At 49.7% G+C, this 21,539-nt stretch overlaps 1 protein-coding gene across 4 annotated transcripts in view; it reads left to right on the plus strand.

The window, feature by feature from the left end:
• The window catches only part of TRAF2 (TNF receptor associated factor 2), a 500,036-nt gene that overhangs the window by 382,087 nt on the left and 96,410 nt on the right, over positions 1 to 21,539 (plus strand). The window lies entirely within an intron of this gene.

A 21,539-nucleotide genomic window follows, 5' to 3' on the forward strand; every position in this document is an offset into this window, starting at 1 on the left:
GTGAAAGATTGAACAGATTTCTTCCCACTGTATGCCTTTAGCAGCAGCGTGTGACAGGTTCTAGAAACCCTGAGAGGAAAGACCCTTTTATTGAGCGCTGACCCATTCTCTAGCAGAGACCGATTCCTCACCCTTTGAATGAAAACTCCTCGATGTCTACCACTATAGTTTACCTTTAGAAGAAGTGGTTAACTACTTTCCCAGACCCTGCAAGAACATATTCACATGCAGCAGTGAAAAAGCACCTCCAGGTGCAGAGCATAGTAGCAGTCATGGATGTTGCCAGCAACGATGTGCCTTGTTCCACAGCACCACTGGCAGTGGAGCGATATGATCTACATCTCCTGTAAAAAAAAAAACAATAAAAAAAACCTGGCATGTACCTCTTCAAATGCAGCCACAGAGTATGCCATTGTTTCCAAGCTCTGCAAGGAAAGTCGTCAATGTATGTCTCTGTAGCTGGTGAAAATACAGACTGGGAAGGACTGTTGATATACTGAACAGACTTCTGATGGATGCATCTTTTTGGAGAGTCTTCATCTCATTTACTCTTCTTCTATGCTTCGGACTTGCCCAGAAAAGTTTCCCCCAACAATGATTCTCCAGCACTGCCAGGTACTGCCTTGTAGCTCTAGGTGCAACTCCTCCTCTCAGTGTGACATCACTGGGGTGTCAACCAGCACACTGGAATCCGTTCCTGTTCTTCTACACCTCATTGATGTGGTCGGTAGCTCTCTCTCAGTGTCTCACTTACAAATTCCTATGCTATTCAACAGCAACTAAGTTATATTGTCCTCAAACGACTTCAGGCTTCAAGCCTTGCATATAGTGCCCCAGGAAAATATAATATTTAGCTCCACAACAATTGTATGTGGTGTCTGAGGTTATAGCATGATACTGCGGCTTCTGATTCTTGTGCATCCATGTACCTGAAGGTCATCAGAGAGTAAGATGCCTGGTTATTCATGACTAGGGCCCGTGGAAGACTCACAAGAGGACTCGCTCTTCCAGAAGATGTTTCATGTTCCAGGGAACATTTGCCTAAGAGACCGTTTTTCAAAAATTATTTTTCTTTAACAGGAAGCAGTTCTGTTAACAGAACAGTTTTTAGTTCGATGCTGGTCTCTTCCACTATGCCAGGAACCCGAGCAAAGATTCTGGATCCTAAGGTGAAGTAAACAATTTCTGGGGTGCCGTTTATTTGGATTCTTTCTTGGCGCCACTTTCGAATTGGATAACAATGCTGTCCAAAGTGGCAATTAAGGTACCGGCTAAGGAACTAGTAGGGGAAGTATCCTTGTGGGGAAGGTAAGGGTCAAGGTAAAATGTAATGCTGAACCTTATTGTGCACTCTTAACTAAGGATCAACAGTTCACCTCTTAGGATACCCTCTCTGGGATGGTGTGAGTTGATGCCTTCCCTCCCAATGTTTTGCTTCTAGCAGTTTGTCTGTTCCCACAGCTTCAGCCAGCTGCAAATTAGGCCAACAAATCGATGCTTTCTTGGACCTGGCAAAATGTATGGTTGTCAGAATGTATGTTCCAGACCATATGAAGAAGCCATGTTAGCAACAATATTAGGAGAAGACACCTTACTCAAAGTTGTTTGTGGCATGCTTTATCAGTGGAGTTTCCTACTGCTCAATTCCAGAAGCGGACAGAATAGTTAACAAGGAGACCCTTACCCTGGACAAATTTGTAATTACAGGGAAGTACCACACCAAAGCAGTGAGACAAACCCAAAGTGAGGGTAATCTATTCTTCTAGCAACACAGGTATGATAGCCTTATGCCTCTACATTTTTTGCATGTGAATTATGAGAATTAATGTTGATTAGGTACAGATCCCCCTTGCCCTGAAGAAGGCCCATGACACTAGATACAGCCAAAATATGTAGACAGTTGTAGGGAATGTATGAAACATTGTTAACAATAGCCCCAGATAAATATTAAAGTTACTCTGGTTATGAGGTGTCTTAGCTGGGGTGGGAGTTCTTGAAGGGAGACTAAAAGAATAAAAGTGAAAACACATTCTTTGCTGTTTTTGGTGGGGGCACTTTCCTCTCTTCCTGCCGCAAACACCCTGGTGGGACCCTAGTCCCAGGGTGCAACGATCACCGCAGACTTTGCCAGCCAGCATGCAGCCTGCAGTACATCTTGGTGGGACCTCAAGTCCCAGGCTGCACCTTTCCACACTCCTGATGCTGCCGATGAGGCGGAGGTGCCCACATAGCGTTTAAAGCGCTGCCTCATCACCTGCGGTGTGGGACACGTTTTTTGCTGATTTTGGTGGGGGCACTTTCCTCTCTTCCTGCCACAAACACCCTGGTGGGACCCTAGTCCCAGGGTGCAAGGATCATAGCAGTCTTTGCCAGCCAGCATTCAGCCTGCAGTACATCTTGGTGGAACCTCAATTACTCCAGTATTGGAACTTTCATAGATTCACATGCCTGAATCATTCCCTGTCGTCGAGACGGGAGTCTCCGGTATATAAAAAAGCAGTGCTTAGTTATGTAGCAAACTGAAAAGAGGCCTAGGCCCATTTCCCTTTTGCAACCCATAGCCTTTGTTATGTAAAAAAGTCCCAAACTTTTCCCTGAACCAATCAGAGCTCCTCACTCTCTAGAACACTCCTGAGAGAACCTTCTGCCCCTCAGATTTTTCTACCGCACGTTGTGCTAGGGAGTCTCCTTTGAGCTCTGCTCAAACTCTTTACTTCTACAGTATTTTGACTTGGATTTGAGGTTTCTACATCAACCATGTCTGAGAAGGAGAAAAAAGGTTTATTTAGAGCTTGTTCACCCTGCTCCAAGAAAAGGCTGTTTACAGATGACCCTCTCAAGGACTGCATCTACTGTCTCTATCCAGACCATAAGGCAGCAGATTGTAAGGTATGTCGTACCTTTTCAAATAAGACCATGAGAGATCGTGAGGGAAGGCTGCTGATCTGGCTTCAAAAAGTCAAAGCCAGGAAGGAAATCCTCTCAAGTGAGAGTGAGGAGGAATCTGTGGCGTCTAAGAGATCTCAGAAGAGAAGTAGATCTCCTCAGACACATTCCTCAGGGGAAAGACCTGAGAAGGCCCCAAAAAAGACCACTTCAGGGCGCAGTCCCTCAAAATCCCCTTCAGTCTCATCTAAGGGGAAGAAGGGATCTGCTGGTGAGGTGAAAGGAGCAAAATCCACCTCAGATCCACCACAGTCACCTCAGAAGATCAAGATTACCATCAAACGATCTTCTTCTGCGCCTTCTGAGGAGAAATCAACTCCGTCGACGGGACCGTCGACTAAAAAGGGACCATCGACGATGACGAAAACACCTCCGTCGTCGACGAAGAAGGATAAGGCTGGTGAGAAAACAGCGTCGACGATTTCACCGTCGACTTCTATATCGTTCACCGATGAAGGCGTCGACGACAGTGTCAACAGCGACAGCAGCATCGGCGGCAGCGTCGACGAGGACTGTGTCGACGACAGCGTTGACGAGGACGACGACAGCGTCGACGGTCACTACAACGTCGACGGTAGCGTCAATGACTTGGTCGATGACGGCGATGGGAATCTCGTCGACGAGGGAAAAAACACCAGAAAACCTATAACACCTGAGAGGTTACATCTCCAAGCAAGGTCTCCCCATTGCTACCGTCTCACTTACTGGAGGAGGAAGATTCGGAGGAAGATGATGAGTATGGTATTGCCAGTAGCCCTTTGCAATTGCAGGTCAAGTACCAAGAAGACGATTCTGAGGAAGAATATGGGGTTTATCAAGAACAACCCTAGGAACAATACTGATATCGACAACCGCAACGAGAGGAGATGACCAGTGTACCATCCTCTTTGTTGAAGGATCTCCAAGGAATGTTGGAGGATTATAGGAAAAGATACCCAGCGACTCCTGTCGCTCAACAGGCCATAGAGGCTACTCCATGTCTACGATCGCTTCCAGGCTCTCCGATTCGTAGGAGAGAGATTGTGCCGGAACCTACTGTTAGGTCCCCACCACCGACAACACACCGCAATACCTCGGATGAGGATCAGGAGGATGGTGGGATTGCGGACACAAGTGCAGAATGGCATGATTATATCGCCCCCATCACCTGCAACTCCTCCGCAGAGACCAGTGGACTCTCCACCGGAGGACATTGGTGGATTTCATAATTTGATGGAGAGAGCCACTAAGAGGTTTGCACTGACCATGACAGAAGAGAAAACTGAATGTTTTCTATATGACTTTAAAGACTCGTATCGGCGATCTGTACGATCTCTACCTATAGTGTCTCATATCTGGAAAGAAGGATTGAAGGTCATGGAGACGCCAGCGACGGTAACACCGGTTCTGGCCAGACTGGATAAAAAGTATAAAGCACCGGTCGATGCTCCATCTTGCCTTTTGGGTCATCCCAAACCGGATTCTGTTATCACGCAGGCGGCACAACAGAAATCCAGGAACCCATCTGCTCCGATTGCAACACCTCCAGACAAAGAGGGCAGAAGGTTGGATAATGCAGGGAAGTGTTTTTCATTAATGTCTGCTCTGCTTGTAAGAGCCGCTAATGCCCTTGCTATATTGGGGAGGTATGACAGGCAGATGTGGTGCGACCTGTCTCCATACGTTAACCTGGTGCCAGATCCAGAAAAGCAGGAGGCGAAGAAAATTCTCATGGAAGGAGAGAGGACTTCGGCTGAAGTCATAGACTGCGCTATGTATATAGCGACCACGGCATTTAGATCCCTGGGAGGAGCTGCGGTCCTGCGCAGGCAAGGTTGGCTGCGAGCAACAGCATTTAAGCCGGAGGGGCAAAACAAAATCTTAGACCTCCCTTTCAATGGAGAAGAATTATTTGGAAAACATATAGATGATACGCTGGAAAGTATCAAGAAGGATACTGATACGGCAAAGGCTCTGGGAACACTGCAGTACAGAAAAACCCATTTTCGTGGCTCCAGGGGTAGAGGGCAATCCTCGTATAGAGGAGGATACCAACAAGGGAGATATTCATCTTCTTATCAGTCCTCATCGCAGCCGTACCGTCAGCAATATAACCAGCGTCAGTCAGGAGGATACACAAAATCAACTCCAAGAGGACGTGGTGGCAGAGGAAAGGACAACACCCATCGGCAATGACAACCTCCATCTTCCGGCTCTGTCAGATGCTCCCCTGGGTGGAAAGATTGCTCACTATCTTCACAATTGGTGGAAAATAACAACGGACCAATGGGTCCTCAAAATAGTTCAATTCGGTCACACCCTAGAATTTCTTCAGACACCCCCTTGTACGCCACCGATGCACCAAAGAGCCAATCATCTGCATCAACTCCGGCAGGAGATTCGGACAATGCTCCGAAAGGGAGCATCTGAAAGAGACACGTTAGTATTAGATTCCTTACCTTAGAATACCCCCAGGCGTCAGACTGGATCCGGAATTTTTTGCGTAGCAGTACCCTTGCGCGTCGGTAGGCGTCGTCTGCGGCTCCGCGTCCGTCGTGGGCGCCGTGATGACGTTGTCGGAGTACTTAGACGCCGTCTCCGCGTGCTGACGTCAGTTCTTCTTTTTTCCGCGCCAGCAAGCGCAGATCTGGAAAAAGCAGTAACCCTAGTCAATTTTTGACTAACTTTTTGATCACTTTTGATTGTTCTCGAAGTCTATCGACTCCGACGGTGCCGTAGGGATGCCCGGATTTAAGCACTGCGATGATTGCGACCGCCTGATGTCGGTCACGGATCCTCACCGCGTGTGTTTATCTTGTCTCGGCGTCGACCACGACGACAAGGCCTGCTCCGACTGCCGGGCCCTCTCTTCGAAGGCCAGACGGGAGCGGTCCCGCAGGCGGCTCGAACTCCGGCAGTCGGTCCCGCGCCGTGAGAGGTCCCGATCCCATGGGAGGTCGAGGGACAGGTCGCGGGCTCGGAGCCACCACAGTTCCGAGGGTAGGCCGCACTCCTCCGGGTCGAAGTCGTCGTCAGGTAAGCGGCACAAGAAGTCCAAGCGGCGTCATCGCTCTTCGGACTCCCCCCGACGCTCGCACGATGCGGCCGGGGGTTCGGGTGACACCACCCACGCGGCTCCGTCGGAGTCGCGGGCGCCGCGTTCAGCCCCATACCCTACGGTCCCTGGGCTCAACGCGACGCCGGAGGAGATCGAGCGCTTCCTCATGGCCATGAGGAAACTCTCCCCTCCGACGGGCTCCGCGGCGCCTTCGGGCCCAGCAGACCCGTCTGGGACCCCTAGCGGGTCGGAGGGGATCTGCCCCGACGCCGTCGGGTGCTTCGGCCCCGGCGCGGCAGGTTCCCGTTATCCCGACGCCGCCGGCGCCTTCGGGCCCGGCGCCGAGGGGTTCAGTTGTTCCAGCGCCGCCGGCGCCTTCGGGCCCGACGCCGCTGGACCTCCTTCGGGATCTGGTTCGTCGCCGGTGGACCTTACGACCTCCCCGGCGTCAGACCCTCAGGTGTCGCCTACGGCGCAGTCCTCGGGCGGCGCCGTCCCTGGTTCCACCTTCGTTCCTGTTCCGGCGCCGGGACGGCCCCGATGGGCGCCGCTCCAGACGTCGTTTGGGGAGTTTCACTTCTATGAACAGGCCCCATTAGCTGAGAACCCTGAGTTTCAGGAGATGGGTGATGAAGAGGACCCTCTGACCAGGGAGTGTCAGTCTCATGAGGACTGGACAGGAGACCTTGGGGAGGCCAGTGGCCTGGACACCTCTCCAGACACTGGTTTTGTCTCCCCTCCTACCGTGGCTTCGGAGGAGGGGGCAACATATAGTGTGGTGCTGATGAGGGCTGCCAAGACCTTGGGCCTTGAGCTCCCCGTCGCGGTCGTGAGGACTAACCTCCTCACTGAGGTCCTTAAACCGCAGTCAAGCTCGGCCGAGCCTCTGCTGCCCTTTAATGAGGCCTTGACCGACGTTCTTCTGGGCACTTGGTCCAAGCCCGCTACGGGTTCGCCCGTAGATAGGAACGTGGCCAGACGCCACCGCCCAGCCCCGGGCGACCCATGTTTCCTGTCCTCCCACCCTACCCCCGAGAGCCTGGTCATCCAGGCCTCCAATTCCCAGACCGCATTCCCGTCGGCCCCGCCGGACAGGGAATCCAAGAGGTATGACCAGTATGGGAAGAAGATCTTCTCATCCCTTAGTCTAGGCCTGCGGTCTTCCAACACCGCCTGCCTCTTGGGACGTTACACCCACTCTGTGTGGGATAAGGTCGTGGAAGTGCTGCCAGAGTGTCCGTTGGAGGTACGTTCCAAACTCGGCCAAGCCCTTGTGGAGGGCCGGGATGCAGCCAAGTATTCCATCAGGTGTGGGCTGGATACCACCGACTCGCTAAGTAGAGCGATGGCAACGACGGTGGCGGTCAGACGCCACGCCTGGCTGATGTCCGCCAACTTCTCGGCAGATGTCCAGAGCACGCTCATGGACATGCCGTTCGATGGCCGTCGCCTCTTTGGCGACAAGGCAGACCATGCGCTTGAGCGCTTTAAGGACTCCAGGGCTACGGCCAAGTCCTTGGGCCTCTCGGGCCAGCGCCAGCAATCGGCTGCCTTTCACTCCTTTCGTGGCCACGGAAGGGGTGCGCCCACACGCGCCGCCAGCCACACACCGCAGGGCAATACCCAACGCGGTGGCGGCCGTGGGAACCGCCGTCGGGGCAGCGGCGAGGTCAGTCCACACCTTCCCCCGCAGCATCCGCCTCAAAACCCTCCTAGTCCGTGCTTTCAGGCCCATGTGACGCCAGTGGGGGGCAGGGTTCGCCATCACCACCTCCACTGGTGCACTGTCACATCGGACAGGTGGGTGCTGCAAATCGTCCGAAGAGGCTACTCCCTCCCCTTCGAGGCGACTCCTCCAGCCATGCCACCGCAGAACCACCGTGTATCGGGGGATCATTTGCGACTTCTGCAGGAGGAAGTTACGGCCCTCTTGGCCATGGGGGCCATCGAGCGCGTTCCTGGGCCAGAAGTAGGGTGTGGTTGCTACTCCCACTACTTTCTGGTGCCCAAGAAGGGCAAAGGGGGCCTACGCCCTATCTTGGACCTAAGGAACGTCAACGGCTTCCTCCGGAAGGAGAAGTTCAAGATGCTGACACTGGCTCAGGTTCTGGCTGCCCTGGACCCAGGAGACTGGATGGTAGCATTGGACTTGCAGGACGCTTACTTTCATATCCCCGTCCTGCCTGCCCACCGGCGCTACCTGCGGTTCATGGTGGGCCACGAGCACTTTCAATTTACCGTGCTCCCCTTCGGCCTTACCAGCGCCCCACGGGTGTTCACAAAGGTGATGGCGGTGGTCGCAGCTCATCAGCGCAGGTTAGGGGTTTCAGTCTTCCCCTACCTCGACGACTGGCTGTTGAAGGCGGGCTCGCCCCAGACAGTCGTCAGCCACCTCCAGACGACGGCAGACCTCCTGCACCAGCTGGGGTTCTCCATCAATGTGCCGAAGTCACACCTGTGCCCCTCTCAGAAGCTCCTCTTCATCGGAGCGGTTCTGGACTCGGCGCGGTTTCGGGTTTATCCGCCCGAACAGCGGGTCCGGGATATTCAGGCTCTGATTCCCATCTTTCAGCCGTTATCCCGGGTTTCGGTCAGGTTGACGCTGCGGCTTCTGGGGCTGATGGCCTCCTGCATCCTACTGGTGCATCACGCCAGGTGGCGGATGCGGGCTCTGCAGTGGGACCTGAAGTTTCAGTGGGCCCAGCATCAGGGCAACCTATCCGACCACGTCCTGATCTCGGAGAGCACTGCGAGACAGCTGCAGTGGTGGCTTACGGACCGCGATTGGGTCAGCGGCAGATCCCTCTCCCTTCCCCAACCGGAACACGTAGTTGTGACGGACGTGTCCCTCCAGGGCTGGGGAGGCCACTTGGGAGAGGCGGAGATCAGGGGCCTCTGGTCTCCGGCGGAGACCCGGCTCCACATCAACCTGTTGGAGCTCCAAGCGATTCGTCTGGCACTGAAGGCATTCCTCCCCTCTGTCCGGGGGAGTGTAGTGCAGGTATTCACGGACAACACCACCGCCATGTGGTACTGCAACAAACAAGGCGGGGTGGGGTCGTGGATCCTTTGTCAAGAGGCGCTTCGCCTTTGGCAATGGCTGGAACGCCAGGGCGTGACCCTGGTGGCTCAACACCTGGCAGGTTCTCTGAACGCCAGGGCGGACGAGCTCAGTCGTCGGTGCATAATGGATCACGAATGGCGTCTGAACTCGGACGTGGCGCAAGGCCTCTTTCAGCGATGGGGAGAGCCTTGGTTAGATCTATTCGCCACCGAAGAGAACGCGCAATGTCATCAGTTCTGCGCGTTGGAATTTCCAAGGCGGCACTCGCTCGGAGATGCTTTTCGTCGCGAGTGGAGTTGCGGTCTGTTGTACGCCTTTCCGCCTATACCACTTCTGCCCAGAGTGCTGAAGAAGATCAAGCGCGACCGGGCCCAAGTCATCCTTGTGGCTCCGGACTGGGCGAGAAGGTACTGGTATCCAGAGCTACTCAGTCTGTCAGTCGATCCCCCGGTTCGTCTGCCTCTTCAGGAGGACCTTCTGTCGCAGCAGCTGGGGTTGGTCCTCCACCCGAACCTGTCCAGTCTCCACCTCCATGCTTGGAGATTGAGCGGCGACAGTTGAGGCCTTTTGACTTGCCTCCTGAAGTTTGTAACATTATTCTGGCAGCCAGGCGTCCCTCAACTAAGTCGGTATACGCCTGCAGGTGGAACAGATTTGTGGCATGGTGCACAGCAAAGGCTGTGGATCCACTCAATGCCCCTCTTTCTGAAGTCCTTCTCTTCCTTCTTTCTCTTGCCCAGCAGGGCTCTGCTCTGGGCACTATCAAGGGCTACCTTTCTGCCCTTTCAGCCTTTCTCAGGCTGCCTGATCAACCTTCTTTGTTCAAGTCCCCTATTGTTAATAGATTTCTTAAGGGCCTCACACACACGTTTCCTCCTGTTCCGTTTGTGATGCCTCAGTGGGACTTGAACCTGGTTCTTACATTTCTGATGTGCGCTCCCTTTGAGCCACTTCACAACTGTCCTCTTCGCCTTCTGACTTTGAAGACTGCTTTCCTGGTTGCCATCACCTCTGCCAGGAGAGTGAGTGAGCTCCAGGCCCTTTCTTGTACTCCACCTTTCCTTTCTGTCCATCCGGACAAAGTGGTGCTGCGTACCAAACCTTCTTTCCTGCCCAAGGTTGTCACGGCCTTCCACATCGGGCAGTCTATCACCTTGCCAACCTTCTTCCCGCCACCGCATCCCTCTAAAGAGGAAGAGCGGCTCCACCGTCTGGACCCAAAACGTGCGCTCTCATTCTACTTGGATCGCACACGCCAGTTCCGGGTGGATGACCAACTCTTTGTTGGTTACGTGGGCGCGAAGAAGGGGAAAGCGGTGCACAAGAGGACCATCTCCCGGTGGATCATCCTGTGTATCCAGGCATGCTACTCCTTGGCTAGAAAGGAGCCTCCTGCTGGATTGCGGGCTCATTCTACCCGAGCCACGGCGACTACCGCTGCCCTGGGCAGGGGAGTGCCCTTACAAGACATCTGTCAGGCAGCTACGTGGGCATCGCTGCACACGTTCGCAAGACACTACTGCCTGGACAGCCAAGTCCGGAGGGATGGCTTCTTTGGCCGTTCCGTCCTCCGGGACTTTCTGGTGTGATTTTGGTTCGCAGATCCACCACTGGGGTTGGTATTGCTGGGGTATCTATTCTAAGGTAAGGAATCTAATACTAACGTGTCTCTTTCAGATGCACAAGTTACTACTTGTGTAACGATATATCTGTAAGAGACATTAGTTAGTATTAGATTCCTTACCGACTCACCCATCCTCCCCGTTCTGCGAACCAATATCTAGGGTTAGGGTTGTCCCCTTTCAGGGCCCTAGTTTAAATGGCACCAGTGTTGGTTTTTAACATGGCTCTGCGTTTCTGGCGCGGAAAAGCTGTGTCTAAGAACTGACGTCAGCACGCGGAGGAGGCGTCTAAGTACTCCGACGACGTCATCACGACGCCGACGACGGACGCGGAGCCGCAGACGACGCCTACCGACGCGCAAGGGTACTGCTACGCAAAAATTTCCGGATCCAGTCTGACGCCTGGGGATATTCTAAGGTAAGGAATCTAATACTAACTAATGTCTCTTACAGATATATCGTTACACAAGTAGTAACTTGTGCAATAGAACCGGTACCAAAATCCCAGGAAAACAAGGGGTTTTACTCCCGGTTTTTTCTTATCAAGAAAAACAAGCTCCAGTGGCGCCCCATTCTGGATCTCAGATCCTTAAACACCTATCTCAATAAACAATCTTTCAGGATGGTATCCCTACAGGACATCCTTCTGTTATTAAACCCAGGAGATCATATGACCACATTGGACCTACAAGACGCGTATTTCCACGTGCCGATACATCCTGCACACAGGCAGTACCTTCGGTTGTGGGTAGCCGGAAGACATTACCAATTCAGGGTACTGCCATTCGGCTAGAATTTAGTGTCAATAGTTTTCACGAAATGCCTGGCTCCAGTGGCGGCTGTGTTGAGGAAGCAAAGACATCAAATATTTCCGTACCTCGACGACTGGTTAGTCAAAGCCCCATCAAAGACATAGGCCAGAGCGTCGACGCAAGCTTGCATAGACTTATTTGCCAATTTAGGATTGACTCTAAACGAGGGAAAGTCAAACCTCCACCCAGCAAGAGTGATCACATTTCTGGGGGCAATATTGGTCACGGAATGCAACAAAGCATTTCCGTCCGAGGAAAGACAACTGAGGATTGTGTCCCTCTTCCAAGACTTGGGAAAAAGAAAGTCTCTTTCAGTCCGCAGGTACAAATCCTTACTGGGCACAATGTCCTCTTGTATTCCACTGGTACCTTGCTGCAGGCTAAGGATGAGACCATGGCAGGAACAGATCGATCTCCAATGGCGTCAGGCGGAGGGATCCTTCGACGATACAATAAAGGTGACACCAGTCATGCTGCAGGCAGCAAAGTGGTGGACGCAAAAGGCAAATGTGTCTCAAGGACTGACGTTTCTAGCAAGAGCAGCTCCGCTAGTGGTAACGACGGATGCGTCGTTGGAAGGATGGGGAGCTTTCCTTCAGGACCTTCAGGTCAGCGGCCGTTGGAAGGCAGAGGAGCAGCAAATACATATAAATCTGCTGGAGCTCAGGGCGATCCGCTTGGCATTACTGGATTTTCTGCCAAGGATAAAAGGTGCGCCGGTGTTGATAAGAACAGACAACACCACGGCGATGCATTATGTAAACAAGCAAGGGGGAACAAGATCTCTCTCCCTGTCTCAGGAAGCCCAGGAGATATGGGAATGGGCGATTCAGCAGGGAATATCATTGACAGCAGAACACCTCCCGGGGGATCAAAACGTCAAAGCGGATACTCTCAGCAGGCTGAAATCGTCCTGCCACGAATGGGAGCTAGACCAGGAAATCCTGGACAGCGTCTTTCGGAGATGGGGAACACCGATGGTGGACCTCTTCGCTACAAGGGAAAACAGAAAATGCCAGTACTTCGCAAGCTGGCTTCCCCAGAAGGGATCTTGGGGGAATGCGTTTTCCATGGCATGGTCCGGCATCTTTGCCTACGTTTTTCCTCCAATTCCTCTTCTCCCCCGAGTACTGGTGACACTGGTTCACGGAACTGCTGCTACTGTCGGAGGACCGTCCAATTCGGTTGCGCCTGATTCCATCGCTTCTGACAATGTCCATGGGGCAGGTGCGCCATCCGGACCCGAAATCCTTGCGATTAGCAGCCTTTCTCCTGAACACTGTGAGTTTAGCCATCTGAACATCTCACATGAATGTAGGGAGATCCTGTCCAAGGCCAGAGCGGAGAGTACCAACAAAACCTACAGGATGAAATGGAAGAGGTTTTGTCTGTGGTGTAAGAGACATGATGTTCACCCTCTTACTGCTGCACCTCATCAAATTATACCTTACATTCTGCTGTTAGCAAAGTCAGGATTAGCACTCGCCTCCATCAAGGTGCATTTGGTTGCGTTATCCCGTATCAAACAATTCATGAAAGGGATATTCAGAGTCTTTCCACCAGTAAAGCCTCCACCACCTTTATGGAATCTGAATATTGTACTCTCTCAATTGATGAAGCCACCATTTGAACCGATACACAGGGCAGACCTGAAGTTCTTGTCCTGGAAAGTGGCTCTTCTCATTGCATTGACTTCAGCGAGAAGAGTAGGTGAACTACAAGCGCTCACTATTCAGGAGCCTTTCTTGCAATTTCAAGAGGATAAAATGATTCTCAGGACAAACCCGAAGTTCATTCCGAAGGTGCCAACTGATTTTCATTTGAACGAACCATTGGTGCTGAAGTGTTTCTTTCCTCATCCATCAACAGCGGCAGAAAGAGTATTACATTCGCTGGATGTTCAGAGATGTATGAAATTTTACTTGAAAGAAACTAAGGCGTTTCGCAAGTCTTCCCAGTTATTCGTCGCCTTCAGCGTACCCAGGAAAGGTTTCCCGCTGTCAAAGAGGGGAATTGCCAGATGGATTTCCAGTGCAATTGTCTTCTGTCATCAAGCTGCTGGAAAGCCTTTGAATGCACGAGTCCGTGCCCATTCCACGAGGGCAGTGGCCACATCCACTGCATTGTTTGGAGGAGTGCCAATCCAGGATATCTGGGCATCTACGCACACCTTCACCAGGCACTACTGCTTGGAGGCAGCCGCAGAATCGGATGCGGCGGTGGGAGAGGCGGTACTGCGGAATATCATCCAGTAACGGTGAGCCTTTCTTGCATCCTTCCATCCATAATTTCTTTTGTTTACAAAGTCACATTTTATATAAGTATGTATATATGTTTATGAGATTATACTTCATTTTCTAATGGTATTGCATGATTATGTAATGTATCAGGAAAATGTGCTTTGTTTTTTCACTGCTCGCTATTCTGATTCAGGCATGTGAATCTATGAAAGTTCCAATACTGGAGTAAGAAAACAAGTTACTTACCTGTAACTTTAGTTCTCCAGTATTGGAATCTTTCATAGATTCACATGCACCCACCCTCCTCCCCTGAGAGGCTCGCCTCGGATTTAGCACAAGAAGTGTGTTATATGCACAAGTGCGCGAAAAATCTGAGGGGCAGAAGGTTATCTCAGGAGTGTTCTGGAGGGTGAGGAGCTCTGATTGGTTCAGGGAAAAGTTTGGGCCTTTTTTACATAACAAAGGCTATAGGTTGCAAAAGGGAAATGGGCCTAGGCCTCTTTTCAGTTTGCTACACTACTAAGCACTGCTTTTTTATATACCGGAGACTCCCGTCTCGACGACGGGGAATGATTCAGGCATGTGAATCTATGAAAGATTCCAATACTGAAGAACTAAAGTTACAGGTAAGTAACTTGTTTTCGTCCCAGGCTTAACCTCTCCACACTCCCGCTGCCACCGACGAGAGGGAGACGCCCAGCTGCCTAATCCCCCACGGCAAGGGACATGCGCGGGCCGCGACCGGGCTAAGGACGGGCCTATCAGGAAACCCACCCCCCTTGGATTTTTGTCTTGGCACAGCTTGCTATAGAGTGCCTTTTTTCAGCGCTTTATTCCATTTTGCTTCAACAACAGAACTATTAAGGTCTGTGGCAGGATGAAACTGTAATAGAGGTCCTTGATCCCGGTTAGTAAAACAAGTCTTAAGGCTGAACAATGTTCTTCTTTTTTCTACTTCATTTTGCGTTTGACCATTTGCATCTTCCTTCTTTGTTTGTTTTCCCCCTTAAACCAGCAAAGTTGTTGGTGGGCTGGCTTTTGAGGGGTGATTGGATTGTATTATCATTTAAGCAACAGCAATGGGGAAGCGGACCTGTCTTGGTAAACAACAAGCTCTCCCCAAGCAACCTTTTCCTCCTCAGTGCCACATACCTCAACCACTAGGATGCTACACAGAGCTATAGGGGTGGTAGCAACAGAAATATACCTTACTGAGAGATGCTGGTCTTTAACACGAGACCTTCGCCGCTCTGTGACTGACGTATCTTTCCCTCAAACTGCACCAGCTACCCATGTTACCACAGCTAGGGTAACCACTCCTCTGTCACCTCCACAAACTGTATGTAACGAGGAAGGAGCTGCACCTAAAGTAGTAACATGAAAGGGGGGGGTGGCAACTGGTATATCCAAGAACAGAAAGCGTAAACAAGTGACTGGGGTTGGGTCAAAAAGAAAGAAAATCAACGATGGCTCTTCCAAAAGTGTAGAGAACTTGGACATTCTGACCCAAACTTAGGACGCTTTGCTAATATTCGAACAGACATGCAATATTCAGTCTGGGTGACGAACCTGATGAGGGACCTACAGAGCCAACTTCGAACCATTGTAAGGGAAGAGTTTGTCCCCCCAGTTGAACGTGTACATAAATTGGCGACACTGTGGGAAAGCAGGCTAGGAAACAATAGCGAAGGCCGCACACAAGCTCCAGTGAGGGGAAATGACTTCAGTTGCCAGACAGATAGATTAAGCTTGACACCCACAGAAAGGTCGGTTCCACTACCTGTTCAAGGTCCCATCACCTTCTCGGGTCCCAGGAGCACCATTTGCAAGGCTAGGAGCAACAACCCAGTACAACATGAGGGGTATAAATAAAAACAGCATGCCCACACTTGGGTCTATGACGAGCAGAGAAGGGTTGGAGGGGTGAGGAGGGCATAGCATGCATGGTTCGAAGAGCGAGTTTACCTTCCATAAATCTACCTCCTGCTTCATCCCTGTACATATTCATACTGACAGGTGTACCTGAAATCACAAGTGGCCAGAGGGAAACCCAACTTGATTTAAGGAATACATGTCTGTTCTGGCTGGCGAGGCATAGACCGCTATGATAGGGCAGGGGAAATCCTAATGGTCCGCAGAGTTGGCTGGGTGGGTAACAGACAAAAAGATTTGCAAGGGGACTGTGTAGTCATCAATTTTTAAAATCCCCTAACCGTCTGTAGACTATCAAGCCAGAACCATTGTGGCCAGGAATTAGCCACAGGGATCAGGCCATTTGCGCTGGATTCTTTTTATAGTCCTGGACAAAGGTCATCTAGGGCCCATAATAACCCAGAGTTGGGCAGGTGGTCTTTAAAGCAACAGCTTGCGGGCCAATGGTATCCACCTCCCAGACCCTTGCTATTTACTATACTGGTAGCCAACAGATCTAGGGTTTTGGAAGAGGTAGATTGACAAGTAATGATATAAAGCCCAACACAGGTGATCAATAGCCCGAGGGTTTCTATGAAGCTAGAAGAGAACAGTGGTGGCCAGTACAGCCTAACTATCCATCATGTGTCGGGAGCAGAAATATAGAAACAACAAATAGAAGTAAACCAGATGACCAAGGCTATTGAAGGTGTATTAGAAGAGCCGTTGGTTGGTTGTCCATCACAAGTTGGTATCACACTGGTCCCTCTTATATGCTTCCCTGCAAGACGAGCCCTAACCAATGTACCAAGAACAGCTGTCCCAACCCCCGCTCCTATAAGCAACAGTATATTGTGGGGAAGAGCATCAGTGAGGTTGGTAGAGAATGAGGGATATACAACCTCCTAAAACACACACCCTTGATGTTCCACCTGGAAAATGTAAGGAACTAAACAAGCTGAGGGTCTCACTCTGGAACATTGCTGGCCTGAAAAACAAATTGACCTGCCCGACTGGGGGCTCTTTGTGAATCAATATGACGTATGTATGTTTCAGGAAATCTGGGCACGGGAAGATGCATTGAGGCTGGGGTTTGTGTCATTCAACATTCCTGCCACCTCAGGGGAAAGGGCAGACCATCTGGGGGCCTTTTTATTTGGATGGGTACACACCTGGGTTGTACAGTTGAACAGCTGAAATCTCTTAACAATATCCAGTGTATAGCACTTATTTCACCCCCCCCCCCCCAGACAAAAATTGCTTTTATTAATGTTTTTTCTCGGGCCGTAAGTCTTAGTCAAGTATCCCCTACTTTTGATCAACTTGGATGTTTTATTCCCACTATTTCTACAAACATGTGGTTAGTCGTAGGGGGGACTTCAACTGTCAATTTGAGCCCTTCGTTGATCCTAACGATTCAACCCTCAGCGAAGAAGACTTGCGATGGGCAATTCCAGATCCACAAATTTCGCCAAGTAGGGCTTAGTCCCCGTTGGTACTCCAGATTTACTCATTTACATTGATCCACTCCCTTAGAGCTTGTAATGGCCGCACAAAATCGGATGTACCGGGAAAGCTAACATTTGACAGAGCTGGCCAATCTTCCCTGTTAGATTACTTCTTAGTGGAGACCAGGATATGGCATAGGGTTGCTAATTTTGCTGTCTTGCCACAACACGACAGCGATCACAATGCTCTGACCATGGAACTGGAGCTGCCCGACTTGTGGAATCTTTTGACTCCCAGCACTCCACCAGATGATAGATTAATACTCTCTAATAACAGAAGGGGGCAATTCAACAGTCCCCCGACAAGTTGTCCATACTACATTCAACAATCATTCTGACCCTATTGGAAACCGGGAGGGTCATAACTTTAGATGGTTGGTTGATAGCTTTATTTCGATATGCGGGTATCATAAAAGCATTACAAAATCTATAAAAACAGCACATCGTCAAGAGACTGTACATTTAAGAACAAAACAATTAGAAAATAGCAATAAAATCAGCAATGTTACTTAAAAATTTATTACATAGATAAAGACAGTTTTTTAGAGCGAATCAACCATACACATTTTAAAAATTTCGATACAGCGCAGACAACACGGGAAGATGTATCAGATAATAAAATCCGTAAAGCCACCAAATGCTGACGAGTACCCAATTGTCTGCAGAGCGGTTTCAACCAGTGAGATCTAGGGCGGGCATAATCTGGGCATTCAAAAAGGAGATGGATGACAGTTTCGGGCCTATTAGTGCATAGGGCGCAGTAACGTGATACCTGCGCGGGCTTATTCCATCTAGAGATAAGGTCATTTAGAGGTAGTGTGCCTAATCTAAATTTGATATAGAGTCCCCGATCCATGGGTATCGTTATTATGTCCAAATATGGCTCAAGGGCAACAACGTCTTTTATTTGCAAGAACGCTGCGGTAGAATTGCAGTGACGCTGATTGCTAATGAGCTTGGCAGAGACCCATTCCCAATAGAGTTTTTTTAAGGTCGCCTTTGGAGGTGCACAGTGGGAGGACCAACACAACCCCAAGCCTAATTCCCCTAGGAGATTTTTCATATCCTTAAGCCATTTGATCTTACTCCAGCCATCCAAACCCATCACCTCAGACAGCCCGTCTGCATAAGATTTTAGCTCTGGAACCCTCCACAGCCGGGCCCAGAGAAGGAGAGGCCGTAAGCAGGCCTGATCTTTAATTGCTTTACAGCCAGTATCCAGGAGCACAGGGACTGTCGGGGTGCTCATCGGGACGGCCAGAAGGTCCTTTAAAAATTTATTTTCAGCTTTAGTCAGAGCCTCCACATTACCTAGCTTTAGATGGCACTCTAGCAACCACAGATAGAGTTGCAGAGCTCCATGCAGAACTGACATCCAAACGGGCAGAAATATTCTATCCAAAAGCACTTTCTAGGAGGAAAAAAAAAAGGCTAATCGATCTTGATTTGATGGCAATTGTCGATTGGCCAAGTGGGCTCTGATAGATGCCATCAAATCGAAGGATAGGTGCAAAATCAAGCAAAAACAGGCACTGTATAAAGACAGCATATATCAAGCAAAAAAGACTTGGGGACTGGACAGATGGGACAGATGGGATGCACTACAAACTGCCCTATCAAGCAAAGATATGAAGACATTTCGGAGATTAGTTAGTACAGGCTGTAGGCTGTAGTGAAGGGAAACCAGCCATAGAGCCAAACATAGCAGCAGATGTGTGGAAGACACTAGTTCAGGCTTTATACACCACAATGGAGGTAGATGGCCCTAATGACGAAACAGCCAGAACCACCTTAGAGACTATTTATGAAGAGGCAGCCGGGATAACACTGATCGAAGTAGTAAATGCCATAAGCAAGTTGTCCTTCGGCAAAGCACCAGGGCTGGACAAGATAACATGGGATCTTTTTCGGGCGGAACCAAAAATATGGGGAACCCTACCTTTGGGTATTATTTAATGCTGTCTTGCAGGGAATGGCGATCCCTGTAACCTGGGTTGTGGCAGAAATTCTCCCAGTTTTTAAAAAGGGTTCCCTTCTTTTGCCCACTTACTATAAACCCATCAGTTTGATCGACGTTACCCGTAAACTGTTTGCACGGGTACTATTGGATCGTCTTCAGGTATGGATGGACAACCATGAAATCTTGAGTCCGTACGAAACCGGATTTAGGAAAAACATCGCCAGCTTCGATCAAATATGTAGACTCCAACTTTTAAATCCGAAAACGGTGGCACTAGAGGGTGGCAGTCTCTATTTAATATTTGTGGACCTAAAAACGGCTTTCGACCTGGTGCCCAGGGACAAAGTTTGGGGTGTACTTAGTGATCTGGGGGTCCCTACCTATCTTTTACACATGCTTATGAGACTGCATGAAGGTAACTATGCACAAATTAGGTATGGGAAATGCGGAGAACTCACTTCTCCACTCAATAGAGGAGTAAGGCATGGGTGCATGCTTGCACCTACCCTGTTTTGCCTATTCATTAATGCACTGGTCAGCCAACTTATTGAAGTGAAGGATAACGATGCTCCGAAGGTAGCATACAGAAAAGTGCCAGCAATGATGTTTGCTGATGACACTATTCTGTTTTCGAAGTCGCCCCTGGGTATCCAGAGGATCCTCAATAGTTTTGATGCCTTCTGTAAAAACAGAGGGTTCGAGATAAATACCCAGAAGACTAGATTTATGATATTCAATCCAGCGAGTACGTCACGATCTAACCCTATTTGAACGGCATTATGCTTGAGAGGGTATCGGTATTTGATTACATAGGTGTTATAGTAGAAAATCTGGAGTGGGAGCTGCAAATGGCCAAAGCAAGTCTCAAGCTAGCCCAGATCACGGGGGACTCGCAAAGCTGTACAGGAACTCCTTCCACAAACCAGCCGGGCCAATAGTAGACATCTATAAAGTGCAAGCAAGGGGTGCTGCAATGTATGGGTTATGAACTTTGGGGGCACCTGTTTTTCTAGTAACTTGAGAAAATGTATGAGGCAGTTGTTAGGCCTTCCCTCCATCACTCCTCTCACTCCCTTATGCTTGGACCTAGGAATCAGACCAATTGTGGATGAGATTGGTTTTAGACCACTAACTTTTTGGCGCCGACTGTGGGTGACCCTGGAATTGGCCATTTTTCGGTCAGGTTTAAAGTAGGTACTGAAACTCTCGGGTGCAGGTAGAATATCATGGTTTGTTTCTGTGAAAGTTGCATGCTGTAGGCTGGGCAAATCGAGTCTATGGAGCAATCCAGAGAACATGTGCCCTGCAATTTCAAGATCTGAATTGGTAAGATTATAGGGTGTGCAAACTTGCTGAAATACAGGAGGTGCTCGATAACAGGATTCTTAACAGCTAACTTCACGAGAATTAAAGACGAGAACATAACAGAGTCTTTCCTAGATGATATCCAACCAGCTCTCGCCAGGAAATGATATATCCAGTTTAGATTTGGGACCCTCCCACTGCACGCATTTTCCAATAGATGGTCTAGCACCACCCCTCTAGGGTGTCCCGTCTGCAAATGTGAGGAAGATTCTGAGATACAAGTTTTTTCTTTTGCTCGGGTTACAAAATAGCTAGGCAGTGCTGGCTTATCCAACTGGGTAGAAACATAGGGTCCGAGCATTGTGAGGATGTATTTAGGATCCTGAAATAGGATACCCACAAGCCAACTGGATATGCAGTATCGCAATTTTTAACCTCTATGTGGTGTGTGCACAGGCTGTTTTTTACTTCCTCCCCTCGACCCTAAGTGGTTGTATTGCTATCATTTTCCCCTCCCATGTTTCAAATTTTATCTTTTTTAAACTTTTAAAGTAAATTTTCTTGAAAAATGATTTCTAGCTATCAATAACATCATGTGTGTAGCGACTCTTGTCTTACTTGGATTTAAAAGGGGGGCAAACATATGTTTAGATTGTTGATGGCGGGATACAGAGGGCTGGTGATGTTGTAGGTGGAGGTTTAGTGAAGCAACGAGTCATGAACCACCTGGGGCTACTATTCTGTGAACCCTGTGACACATTTTAACATTGTATACTTATTAACAGGTTTGTCTATTTATGAGGATTGTTTTAATGTTTTAACGGCGCGGATTCCACCGATATTGAACATCGTACTCGCTGTCAGGACTGAATAGGAGTAACACAGACCATGTACAGCGTCTCATACCAAACTTTATTACAGTCGGGTGATACGCCATTTCATGATACAGGATACTGTTTATACAGAAAACCGATTTACTCAAAACGAGGCAGTATTTGACATTAGACCAGTCGGGCGGAAGTAGAGGCGGCAGAGAGGATAGAAATGATCAGAGGAAAGAGATCCTGACAGCCCTGAAGAAGTCATAGGATCTTCCCCTATTGACGAAACACATGTTGGCTGAACGTTTTGAAT

This window comes from Lissotriton helveticus, chromosome 5_1 (assembly GCF_964261635.1).
Source record: "Lissotriton helveticus chromosome 5_1, aLisHel1.1, whole genome shotgun sequence".
Lineage (NCBI taxonomy): Eukaryota > Metazoa > Chordata > Amphibia > Caudata > Salamandridae > Lissotriton > Lissotriton helveticus.